This window comes from Microtus oregoni, unplaced genomic scaffold, assembly GCF_018167655.1.
Source record: "Microtus oregoni isolate MIOR12 unplaced genomic scaffold, Mior012 000000F_ref0000247, whole genome shotgun sequence".
NCBI lineage: Eukaryota > Metazoa > Chordata > Mammalia > Rodentia > Cricetidae > Microtus > Microtus oregoni.
In genome coordinates this window covers 69,910,478-69,923,524 of record NW_024543059.1, presented here as the reverse complement: position 1 = coordinate 69,923,524, position 13,047 = coordinate 69,910,478, and the positions used below count along the sequence as shown (strand labels likewise).

Below are 13,047 nucleotides of genomic sequence, written 5' to 3'. Positions count from 1 at the left end.
AGCACTTGCCAGGTTCAGTTGCTAACTGCCACATGATAGCTTACAGCCATCCTTAACTTCAGTCACAGGTGATCTGAGATCCTCTTCTTACCTCTGTAAGTGCCAGTGATGCACACAGTACACAGACATAAATGCAGGCAAAACACTCATACACTTGAATATTCTTTTTATAAAAGTTATAAAGATATTCTTGGTCCTACTAACTATAAGATTCTTACTGGGAATGTTTTCTTAGATTCCCTTCAAAATTTTTATCTTGTTTTATTTTCTTTTTAAGTATATTTTTAGTGTGTGGGTGTTTTGCCTGAATGTATGTCTGTGCACCACTTGCATGCTTGATAACTATGAAGACCAGAAGATGCCTTGGACTGGAACCACAGACTGTTGTGAACCACCATGTAGGTTCTGGGAATTAAACTCAGGTCCTCTGTAGAATAGCTAGTGCTCTTAACCACTGAGCATCTCTCCGGCCCCTTTTATTTTCTTTTTTCTAAATAGTCTCAGGTAGTCCAATATAACCTCGCATACACCACTACAACTGGAACATTCCAATATTTTGTTTTTCACTTCAGCAATCCTGCTGTCTTGGGTGTGGTGGCTGTATCTTGGTTGTCAATTGGATTATATCTAAAATTAACCAAAACTGCTGGGTACACCTATGATGGATTTTTTTTTCTTGAATTATTTGAAATGGGAAGACTCAATTTTAATCCAGATCTTTCGAGGTGGGAAGATCCACCTCCAATCTGGGCAGCCTATATAAAGAATTTGGAAAAAGGAAGCTTACCTCTCTTGGCTTGCTTGCTCTTTGGCATTAGCACCTACTTTGGAATTTCAGTGTACACTGAATTCCAGCTGAGACATCCAGCTTTGTGGACTGAACAGCTACTGGATTCTTGGACCTTCTAGTAATAGACAGCCAGTGTTGGATTAGCTAGACCACAGCCTGCCATTCATTCTGAGAAGTCACCTAGAGATTGATAGATGATTGATTAGAGAGATAGGTAAAGATATTTAGATAGAAAGATGAGAGGTAGACAGACAGAGAGAGAGAGAGAGAGAAGATTCATTCAAGTCTTCTCCTCTAGAGAACTCTAATACATTGGGTATTCATAAGGCAACTACTGAAACCACATTCAAAAGAGAAGTAACATGTTTCTCTGACTACCTTATGACATCGTTCTCAACCAATTCTGGTTTTATTGACACTAAGATGTCATCTTCAAAAAAACACCAAGAAACTACCTGAGACAGAGTCTTATGTCGCTCAAGCCAACTTCAAAATCACACTCCTTCCTTTGCTTCTCAAGTGCTAGGATTATATGTACATACCAGCTTTCCTTTTGATTTTTACATGATTACTACCTGAGCATTGTAATCCTTAATATGTCAATACTTGATATGTCTATTAAACACTTATTTAAGATTTTGGTAAGTATAAAATGCTTACAGGATCCCTATGCAGATAAGAAATATTTGTATCTACAATTTCCCCATTCCCTATGAATTTATTTTAAATAAACTTTTACTGTAAGCATGACATCATACAGAAAAATAGCCAAATTGCTCTGCACCAGTGGCATTGAAAAGGTAACTAGATAACACTATGTATACAACTATATTACTGTCTCTTAATTATTACATGTCTATCCCCCAGTGTTAACATATTCTGAGTTTTAAAACAAAATATTGTATTTACTAATACTTAACCTTTATGTAGATTAAATTGTACATGGTATATTTTGTGCTTGGCTTTATTTAACATTGTGAGAGTCATCCATCCACTGTTATGTATTATCCTATCAGTATGCCACAGTTTATCCGTTTTGCTGTTAATGGGTATTGAATATGTTTCCACTGTTTGGTCGAAGGCATGCTTTCAGGAATATTGTACATATTTTTTTAGTGTGCTCCTATGTGCATTTTGGTGGTGATTCTCTTTGATCTAACTCACTGGTAGAATTTTTAGGTTCCTGTGACTTTGGAGGTCACTATGAAAGTAGGTCAAATATGAAAGGGAGGAACGCTTCCCAGGAAGCATGGTTTCAATGAATGAGACATATTATTTGTTGGCAACTTTGGGTTCCGTGTGTGTGCTATGTGAACATGTCCCTGTGTCTCTGCGTGTGTGTGTATGTATATGTATGTGTGTGTATCACGTGTAGAACTTTGGCTATCTCCCCTGATCCTCTTCATTTTGTTTTTGAGAGAGTCTCTCACTGAACCTGGAGCTCATGGATTTGGATAGGCTGACTGGGCAATGAGCTTTAAAAACCTGTCTCACTCTCTCAGCACTGGGGTTACAGATACATACCACAATAGGCTTTTTACATGGGTCTTTGTACTTGGGTAGCATTTTATCTCTTGAATCATCTCTCCAGCCCCAAGTTGGGACTTTTTACAACATAAAGCCTAAAGGTAGAGAAAGGGGCACTCTTCTGGTAGGAGTAAGGGATCCAATTAAGAGAAGGAATTTGGATTGCCACTGCTTGAGGGAATACATTGTATTTGGAACAGATTTTTCGTAAGATTTCTCTCTATCCTCTGGCCATGGCCTACTGGTCCACTAATATATAGAGTGGGAAGTGGAGTTATCGCCTAAGGGCCTCGACTAGGACTCAGATCTTCCAGCAGCGTGTGTTTCAGTCACCCTGCCTTAGGAAAGAATTTCATCCGACTTAGTTGTTGGCAGAGTGAGAGAATACTAGCATGTATAGTAAACAAAAGCAACTGTGTCTGAGAATCCAGACAATAGGATCAGCTGAAAAGTGGGATCTAGAAAACAGATTATTTTTCTTCTCCACCATGTGTGAAGCGAGACTAAGACCATTAGTACTTTAAGCCCACCAGAATTTAGCTGGGTCCTAAAATGATTCAGGCATTACAAATTCTGATCTGTATATCATGTGGGTTCTTAGACTACATATATTAACTGAAAGCTTGAAGTTGATGAACTCTGAATTTCAAATACACACCACTTCTATTCGGTCCTGTGAAGTTATGGCAAGCTCTACTTTGTTTTCCAGTGGCTTGTGGAAGAGACAAGGTTTTCTGGAAAAAGCCCCAATTACTAGGCCATAGTTCCAATTCTTTGTATTACTTCAATGAACTCTTGCAATCTTCACTAGTTTGGAGCTTCCCAATGCCTTTAAAAACAGGTATGCTTGTTTTATTTTGATTTAGCTTTTCTTGTTTGCAACAAAAGTATGTGCAAAACTTAGTTTTTCACTATCAGAAGTACAACCTAAAGAATCCTGTCTTTCCTGTCTCTGTCTCTTATACACACACTCACTCACTCACTCTGGGTAACTCAGGTTGGTCTCAAACTGCAGTACTGCCTCTGAAGTGCTGGAAGTACTGACATTACACACCATGCTGGCCTCTGATTATCTTCTATATAATAACACAACATTGATAACTTCATTGTGCAGCACTGTAATGAAAGCCGTACTTTATATGGTTGCTATATGCAAAAATAGACTTGAGAAAGAAGAGTAGAAATAGAAATCCAAGAGGTATCCACAGTAATGGATCAAATATGAGTTGATGAGAGTCACCATAGAGAATGCAAAGAATGCTGAAGTTAGAGTCACAAGACTGGTAATTACTCTGCTTCTGTCACCCCTGGTAGGTCATTTAATCTGTCTGATGCTGCTTCCTTATTTACAACCAGTCACCTCATAGGCCCTAAAATATTTGGATGAAATATTATCCACTTCTGTTTAACCTATGGAATTGTCATTAGTGATGAAAAATACGCTATACAATTTAAAATGCAGTGTGCACTGGAGATTGATGAAGGAAAAGTAATGAAAGACAGATTAATATATTGAGTCTTAGTGACTAGAGAAAGATATTCACCCTAAACAGGTTAGTCAGGATAGAAAATGATTTTTTATAACCAAGGCTAGGATTAAAGAATATAAAATGGTTTAATTTTAATTATAGAAATGTCCAGCAGGTAGTTAGCTAGTAGCATATTAATATATTTTTAGATATTTTCAATGTGAGATTATTTAATTTTCAAGTTCTTAAAAAGATGTTACCTCCAAGAGGATCTATATTCTCTTATTTAAACACAACAAAAATTCACACACTTTACTTACTCAAGTCTGTTTTGTAAGATTCGCTGAACATCTGCTAGGAAAGGACCTCGAAGGTGAGAAGGGGAAGTGTTGGGAGTGGTCTGGGGAGGTATATGTATTAACCTGTATACATGTATGAGTTACTGAGAAAAAATGTTCTAGGTTCTTCCCTAGCTGCTGTTCTTCATGTGTATTATGTTAGTTGTCACCACTAGTACCTTAGGTGCTTGTATCTCAGAAGTTGGGTCTGGATTTAGGTAGGGCTCACAGGGGTGTCATTGTTTAAGGCTCTCCAGTGATACTCAGTGATAGCCTAGGATTGAGACCCCAAGATGGCTTCATTCGCTTGTCTGGTATGTCAGAAGAGTAGTCTCTCCAGCATGGTGACACTCCCCTGGCATCCCTGCCTTCTACGCTTGGAGGATCTCCTGAGATCACTGCTGACCTGCATGTTACCTGCTTTATTTCCTATGCCTACATGTTAGAATATTGTGGCGAACCTCTCGACCGGCGAGAAAGAACAACCACACCAGGATTCTACTCAGATCATGCTTTACTGGAGTGCCCTTGATTGATGGGGAGCAGGAAGCGAGAGGGGCAGGAAGGGAAGGGCAGGAAGCGAGGGGCAGAGGGCACTGAGGCAGCTGCTTAAATAGGGAATTGGCACACGAGTCGCCCTGTTATTGGCTGCCACCAACAGCTGACACCAGACCACATCGGGATAGGCTTAAGGACCCTTATCCACCGCGCATGCGGGAAGCGGGGACACAGGGCTCTCAAAGGCATAGACAAATATGGAGTTGTTTATTTCCAACAAGACAGGATGTCGGTGCCATCTTGTAATGGCGATCCTGTCCGGCTCCCTGCAGAATATGTCCTCCAAAGTTCTTATGTTGAAAACAATTCCCAGCTCAGCAGTCATTGAAAGACAGGGTCTAATAAGGTGATTAGGCCATGAGGTCTTTGCCTTCAGTGATGGATTAATAGCATCGAGTGAGTTGGTTGGTTCTTAAGAGAATCTGTAGTCTGCTTGTCCTCCTTAGCCTTGTCTCCTGGTCTTACATGTGCTTGCTGGTCTTTCCACCATGTTATGAAAAGGAGGAAGGTCTTTACCCAGATGTCTCCAACTGATCTTGGATTTCCTAGCTTTGGGAAATATATAATTTAAAAAGTCACATGCATGATGTGTTTCTTATGTCTGTGTCTTTCATTTAGACACAAAATGTACAATAGTTTCTGTTCCTCCTTAAAAAGTTAGTTTCTCTTGGTGTTTTCAAAAATTATAATGAACGAGCAACCTTAGCGCTAGGTCTATCTTTACACTAAGTCAATGTGATTGTGTCTCAGCTGCCATAGCATCTCACCGACTGGCCAGTGCTAAGTGGGTAGCACCTTTTTATCCATTATGAAGCAGGCTTGGAATTTGAACACACTCTCCTTGTGTGCCTTTTGCCTTTTGCCATGTTAGTGTGAAGCAGGATCTCCTGGAGTCCAGGCTTCCTCTGCTCTCAAGTGCTGGGAGACAGTTGCGCATTACCAGCCTGGCTTTGCCCTGGCCACTTTATTCCAACTTCCCTTAAATGAAGAGAATTTTGGTTGTACAGAATGCTGGCTATACAGAGATATTTTATTTGCCTAATTTGTTTTCACCCAGCCCAAGTTTATAAATAACATCCTTCCTAGTTCTACATTAAAGAAAAGTCTTATGTTTTTACTTGAGTTCCTAGAAATGAGTTAGCATTTCCTCTTACTTAATAGTTAAGACCCTGAAGCCGGGCGGTGGTGGCGCACGCCTTTAATCCCAGCACTCGGGAGGCAGAGGCAGGCGGATCTCTGTGAGTTCGAGACCAGCCTGGTCTACAGAGCTAGTTCCAGGACAGGCTCCAAAGCCACAGAGAAACCCTGTCTCGAAAAACCCAAAAAAAAAAAAAAAAAAAAAAAAAAAAATAGTTAAGACCCGAGGTTCTCAGCCTTAGGGAACCTTGAATTGAGAAGCAGAAGTCAATATGGGAAACTATTCTGTGGCAAAAAGCTTTATGAAGTTGAAATCTCCAGTAATTGCAGCTTTAGTTGTTCCTTATAGACACTTAAGTCAGTGAAGTTTGGAGGGCTCTGTCGTAGGTAAATCTCAAAACTATACTATGTGAAAAAAGAAAAGGTATACCGTATCTCAAAATTCTAAAAACATACAAAGTAGAGTTGACAAGATGACTCAGCAGGTAAAAGTGATTGCCACCAAGTCTGATAATCTAAACTCAATCTTCAGGGCCCGCAATGGTAAAAAGAGAACTCCCAAAAATTGTCCTCTGACGATGGCACATATGCTCACACAGACACAAAATAAATATTAAAGAAAATACAAACTAATTCTCACACACACACACACACACACACACACACACAAACAGGCCAGTGGTTTCCTTTGAAAATGGAGATGAGAAATAATTTATACATATATATATATATATATATATATATATATGCACAAAGTAACACATCAGTGCACACTTTATTTACTACTCTGGTGTATAAAAATGTAAGTTACTAAGTTCTGTGCCTTAAGCATATAATGATTTGTACGTGTCAGTTACGTTTCTATAAAGCTGTTAAAATATAATAATCTAGCTGAGGCATATATGGGGCGATAAGGGAAAGGCAATTCCTTTATTCTGAAGTAAGTACTTTTTTTTTCAAAAATTTCCCCCTTACTAGAACCTTTCAAAGTTTCATTTCTGTTGCTTTAATGAATACCTTGACAAAAATTAAGACAGTGTTTAGTTAAAGTATTAAAGAAAAAAGTGTTTATTTGGCTTACAAATACGAGCTATATTTAACCCTGTAAACATAAGGGTTAAAAGAAAGTACTCCTGCTGGGCAGTGATACTTTAATCCCAGCACTCCGGAGGCAGAGGCAGGCAGGTGGACGTCTGAATTCGAGGCCAGCCTGGTCTATAAAGTAAGTTCCAGGACAGCCAGGATTGTTACACAGAGCCCTTGTCTCGAAAAAACAAAACAACCCCCCCAAAACAAACTAAAAAAAAAAATACATGAAAGCCTGAGTGTAGGCTTCTCAAAGACTTGTATCACACTCTGATACATCCTCCACATGGCTAGCATAGATATTCTTTTCTTTTTGAATGAAATCCAATTAAGCCTTTTTATGTTAAAAATATTATTCCATTCCATCGACTTCAGAATCAAAGGATCTCAAGACTTAGCCACGTATTTCAGTCTTGTCTCAGTGGTGCACAATAAGGGCACATACGCAGCCGAAGTACTTGTTGCTTCCCAGGCTTACTAGGTTATCTTGAGACTTTCAATGTTGTTTCTGCTGCCCACGAGCTTTCCTTTTTCCAGCTCTGCCTCACTTTCTCATTTACATTGCCCTGGTTAGAAAACAAATTATTCTATCAACAATCTGTATTATGTTAAAATTTGGTCTAAACTAGTTATGATGATGTACCCTGCGATCTCAGCACTCCAGAATCTAACACAGAAGAATCAAACTTAGGCCAGCCTGGCTACATGAGTTTGAGGTCAGTCTTGAATTAAAAGTGGATTTGTGTTTTGTTTTGTTTTGAATGTATAGGTATTTTCCCTACACGTGTATCTGTGTACTGCATGTACTCTGGTGCCTGTGGTGGCCAGAAGAGGACATGTGACCACCTGGGTTACATCTGGAATTACAGGTGGTTGTGAGCCACAGTGTGAGTGCTGGGGATAGAAACCAGATCCTCTGGAAGAGTCCAGTGCTCTTTCATTGCTGAACCATCTCTCAAGCTCCTGAGATTGTTTTTAAAAACTGTACTTGTAAGTTACTTTCGTTGAAAGACAGAATGCCTTTGAAACATAAGAACATTACAGTGACTTTATTTCAAGATAACACACAAAAGAGCTAATTAAGTTTTGTGAAACTAAGTGACAATAATAGTATTAAACTGAATTCTGTGTTCTAAAGTAAGAGCAAAGAGGAATGCATTAATTACAGTTTTCCAAAGAAACACTGACATTGGCTCTGACACTATCATGAAGGCCACTAAGTCCCAAAACGTTACTTTTATATAATGGTGAACAAGTAAAGGTAGTGGAATAAATCAGTCCAAGTCTGAGGGTCTGGAGGGTAGAGTGGAGGAAGCTATAAAAGCTTCATTGTGAATCCAAAGGTCAGAAAACCACAAGTACTGATGTCCATCTGGGGCCGGAGAAGATGCATGTAAGAAAAAAGAAGCAGGTTTCCTTTCGTGTGCAATTAAATTTTATTCAAAATCTCAATGAATTGAAAAACTTGTTTGCATTGAGGGCGGTCTTCTTAGGTCTCAGTCCACTGATTCAAAGGGTAATCTCTCCCAAGAACACTCTTAAGGATTCACCAGGAATAGTGTTTTACCAACCATCTGGGCATCCGTCTACCCAGTCAAGTTGACACATAACGTGTCAAAGGTAGCCATCACAAGTACTTTGCTTATAGCTGGGATGCTGTCCCTTCCCTAGAAGAGGTTTTTGAAAAGTGTTTACTTTTAACTTAAATATTATGATATAAAATTAACAAGATTTAAAATACTGATAAGGTATTAATCCATATTGTATAATGTGATAGAGTAAGTAAAGTAATTGCTGAATATTTGTAAATATATAAAAAGTATGCATGTCCACACACATGAATTCATTAAAACAAATTCATGCCAAGCAAGAGAAAAAGCTTTCCTGCTTACTTTTCGTTTGCAGGGATTATTTCAAGGATAGTTTAAGTTGGCTTGTAACATTTTCCTTACTACTTGTTTCTGCAGATCTCATTTTAGCCTGGCCTAGAATTCAGCAGTAGCCCAGGCTGACCTTAATTCATGATCCTCCTGCTTTGCTTCGTAGGTGCTGGGATTACAGAAGTGTGCTGCCAGATGCCAGTATTCTGTTTAGTGCAATTCTGTTCCATAGATACATTACCCAAATCAACTGCTAAGAATCTGGGTTGCTTGTTTTCGAATAGCATGACTAGTAGCTACTATGAACATTTGTGTATATGTTTTTTGTAGGAAAAAAATACACTAATTCTTTTTTCTAATCTCAAAGATTTGTGCACGGCTCATTACAGTCCAAACCCTACCAATTTAAGGTTAAAATGATGTTTTCAACATGAAAGCACAGCTTTTGTTTTGAAACCCTGTTATTATGTAACCCAGGCCTCCAACCAGAGTGCTCCTTCCTCTAGCTCCAGTGCTGGGATTACAGGAGTGTGACACCATGCCCTGCCAAAATACAATTTTCTCAAACAGTATTAATTTAACTTTGTAAGAATGATATTTTATTAAAAAGAAAGGAATGATATTTTAAACCAGAGAGTATAAATTTAATTGGATTTTTATGCAAGCAATAATACATGTTTCACTTGAGCTCCAAATCATGTATTTGCAGGATATGCAAGTGAGCTTTAAATATAAAATCTTATATTTTATTGCGTAAATATGTATTGACTGGGGGTGCATTTTATTTTATTTATTTATTTTTAATATTTATTTATTTATTATGTATACAATATTCTGTCTGTGTGTATGCCTGCAGGCCAGAAGAGGGCACCAGACCCCATACAGATGGTTGTGAGCCACCATGTGGTTGCTGGGAATTGAACTCAGGACCTTTGGAAGAGCAGGCAGTGCTCTTAACCTCTGAGCCATCTCTCCAGCCCCTGGGGGTGCATTTTAGACAGGGTTTCATGTCATACATGCTGACCTCAAACTTTAAAAAGATTAATGCATGTGAGTGTTTTGCCTCCATGTATTTATTACATGCATGCCTGGTGCCCATGGAGGCCAGAAAGCATCAGATCCACTGGAACTGGAGTTAAAGATGATTGTGGGCCACTGTGAACCTGGTCCTCTGGAGGAGCAACAAAAGCTCTTAACTTCTGACTATCTCTCCAGCCTCTGGATGACCTTGAATTCCTGATCCTTCTGCTTCTGTCTCCTAAGATTAGGATTATAGGCCTTCCATACCCAGATAAAACATTGTATCTTCACTAAAGAAAAATTTGCATTTCTTCAATTAATGATGTAGGAGATAAACAGCATAATATCAGCCAACGCTACTTTTCAATGTATGTTAATGTATCACCACATTACAATTCTCATAAATACTGGCAATACCATTCTCTTTCAAAATGTGGGTCTTTATTGACCTATTAGATCCTACTGTGTTTATTTGTATTTCTTTTGAGTAAAGAGTTTTACATATCCTAAGCAGACCTTGAAGTTGATACAAGAAGAGGATAAATTCCAACACGTCCACTGCTGCTCTAATCCCAAGTGCTGGGGTTACAGGAATGCTGCTGCCACCCGGTTATTAGGTGCTAGGGAACTGAACGTAGTGCTGGATACACACTGCACCCACGGAGCTGTTCTGTGTCTATAAAACTTACTCATACCATGTTTGTGCCCTCTCTCCCTCCTCTCCCCCCCCCTCCCCTCAGTTTTTCATGACAAAGTTTCGCTGTGTAGCTTAGAGCCCATCCTGAAACTCACTCTGTCACGGCTGGCCTTGAACTCACAGAGATCCTCCTATCTTTGCCTCCCCAGTGCTGGGATTAAAGGCATGTGCCACCATCGTCCAGCTCTTGCTTTCTCTTAAAAATGATAACTGTACTTCAAAGTCGTTTTAGTATTAATTTTAATATATATCTATAAATATGTGTGTGTTTATATATGAAACATTATTTTGAGACAGGTCAATAGCTTTAATGAACTGTCCACATATTTTTAAACACAAGAACTCTGACCTCAAATTTGTCCCACTGTGCTGTGCTTTGTTGCATAGCAGTGAAGTTTCAGTGTACTTTTACATTGAAGCTTGTTAGATTAGGGCAACGGGAACTGGTTTCTTTGAATCTTCTTCATTGTCCTCCCTTTGAGTTCCTGATTGGTAGGTTCCAGTGTTTCCCACTAATCACTGCACCCTGGCTTCTGAAAGTACAAAACAAATGGAAAAAGAAGTCAAATTAGATTCAGCTGTCAATTTAATTTTTTTAAATATTTATTTATTTATTACGTATACAATATTCTGTCTGTGTGTATGCCCGCAGGCCAGAAGAGGGCACCCTACCCCATTACAGATGGTTGTGAGCCACCATGTGGTTGCTGGGAATTGAACTCAGGACCTTTGGAAGAGCAGGCAATGCTCTAAACCTCTGAGCTATCTCCCCAGCCCCTCAGCTGTCAATTTAAAACACAACTATAAAACTCCATTTAGTAAATCTGAAGTTAAATACCTGCATTCAACTTAATAGGTCTGTCCCCTTTGTATGACAACAACCTGTGCCCTAGTTTCTTCATTTGTAAGAGAGCTTATTTGTAGAAATAAGAATAGTGCCTGGTACATAATTTTCTACATATTATTACTTCAATATATTGTGCATTCACCATCATGTATTCATCCAGTTAAGTGTCTGAGCTGTGGTTGATAAGGAGCAGCAGTGTGTGGAGGGGATAATGAGGACACAGTATGACGTATGTATATATGACACTGTCACAGGGAAACCCATTATATGTATGATATCATAAAAAGGTAAGCACTGATGTAACCTGTCCAGCCTACAGTGTCAGTGTCCATTCACATTATGACATTTACAACACAGCAGCTGAGAAAGGGCAGGCGTCATCTAAATAGTAGTGAAGGAGACCTGTAAGATGTGGAACCAGACCAGAGTCGTAAATAGAAAAGAGCAGTAAGAACTCCCATCTGGGTTTCTCCCAACACCCCAATGCCTAATTCTTTGCTTCTGCTTAAACTGGTTAGCATGAAGACAGAACAATGGGTTGTTTTCAGGGAGGAGGAAGTGTCAGAGGTGGCCAGGAGAGCATGAAGTAAGTACTCAGGGTTTTATAACTCAAATGGTCCACATAATCTCTATCACTTGGGAGCTTGTTGTAATGTATAATCCGGGGCTTCTCCTCAGGTCTACTAAATCAAAACCAGCGTTTTAAACTACACTACAGGTGATTCCTATGGACACTATTTGAAGCAGCTGTATTCCACTAATTGGCTATAATATATATTATATATAGTGTGTATATACATGTATATGTATAGTACAGAATGTATACCCTTATTCTTAGACTATACATTAGAGCCTTCGTCACTTTTTATCATTTTAATTAGGGACTACTTTCTGCAACAGGTTTTCAAAATTCAATTTATTTCCATGTATTCCTGAATGATTTACCCACTTTGTGGGGTTATTCATGGGTGCTGGAAAACCCTAAAGTAGGTTAACCCTTTCTGCCTTTAAAAAATTAAAGGCTTAGTTTTTAACCTAAAGGATACACTAGATGACAAACGGTCCTCTACACCTTAAACACGACAGATTAAAAACTGGGCAGTGGTACACTTTGAGATCTCACCCACTGAATTTAATCCAGACTTATTCCCTAATGTTTTGCCACTTTGGGGCTCAAAAACTGAAACGGCAACGGGAGAAATCCAGACTTATTCCCTAATGTTTTGCCACTTTGGGGCTCAAAAACTGAAACGGCAAAGGGAGAAAGAAGATTCTATTCCTCTCGCTGATCCACACCTGATTTAGCGTGACATCGGGGACCAAGGCTCAATGCAATCCGACCACAATTAAACCGCATTGTTAAGGCTGTGCTAACGCAGACCCCTGCAGGCCTCTGGTCGGATTGGGCGCTCGGGGTTTATCACGCACATCGTCCCGCACGTGGCGGCGCTATCAGCACTCAGCCTGGATCTGTTTCAAATTACCGTCCCTAATTTCAGGGGAGCCTCCTCCCGCGGCCCGATCCCTCCGAGGACCACGGGAAGAAATCTCCATCACCTGGGCCACCGGAAACCGGGACCCCGCGGGCCCTCCCACAGCGCACCCCCGATTGGACGCCGAGAGGGGCTGCGTCTGCGCGCGCGCGCGCGCGCGCCGGCCGGCCTGGGGAATTCCATTTCCTCTCCCGCCCACCAGCAT

General features: G+C 39.8%; 1 long non-coding RNA gene across 1 annotated transcript; it reads right to left on the bottom strand.

Annotated features, from left to right (window-relative positions):
• Positions 1–10,788: 10,788 nt before the first annotated feature.
• LOC121459743 lies at positions 10,789–12,915 on the bottom strand. The gene is made up of 2 exons (XR_005975977.1): positions 12,646–12,915; positions 10,789–11,035 (listed from the first exon to the last, which is right to left on the bottom strand). It is a non-coding gene; the product is annotated as an uncharacterized LOC121459743 (long non-coding RNA).
• Between the last annotated feature and the right edge of the window lie 132 nt (positions 12,916–13,047).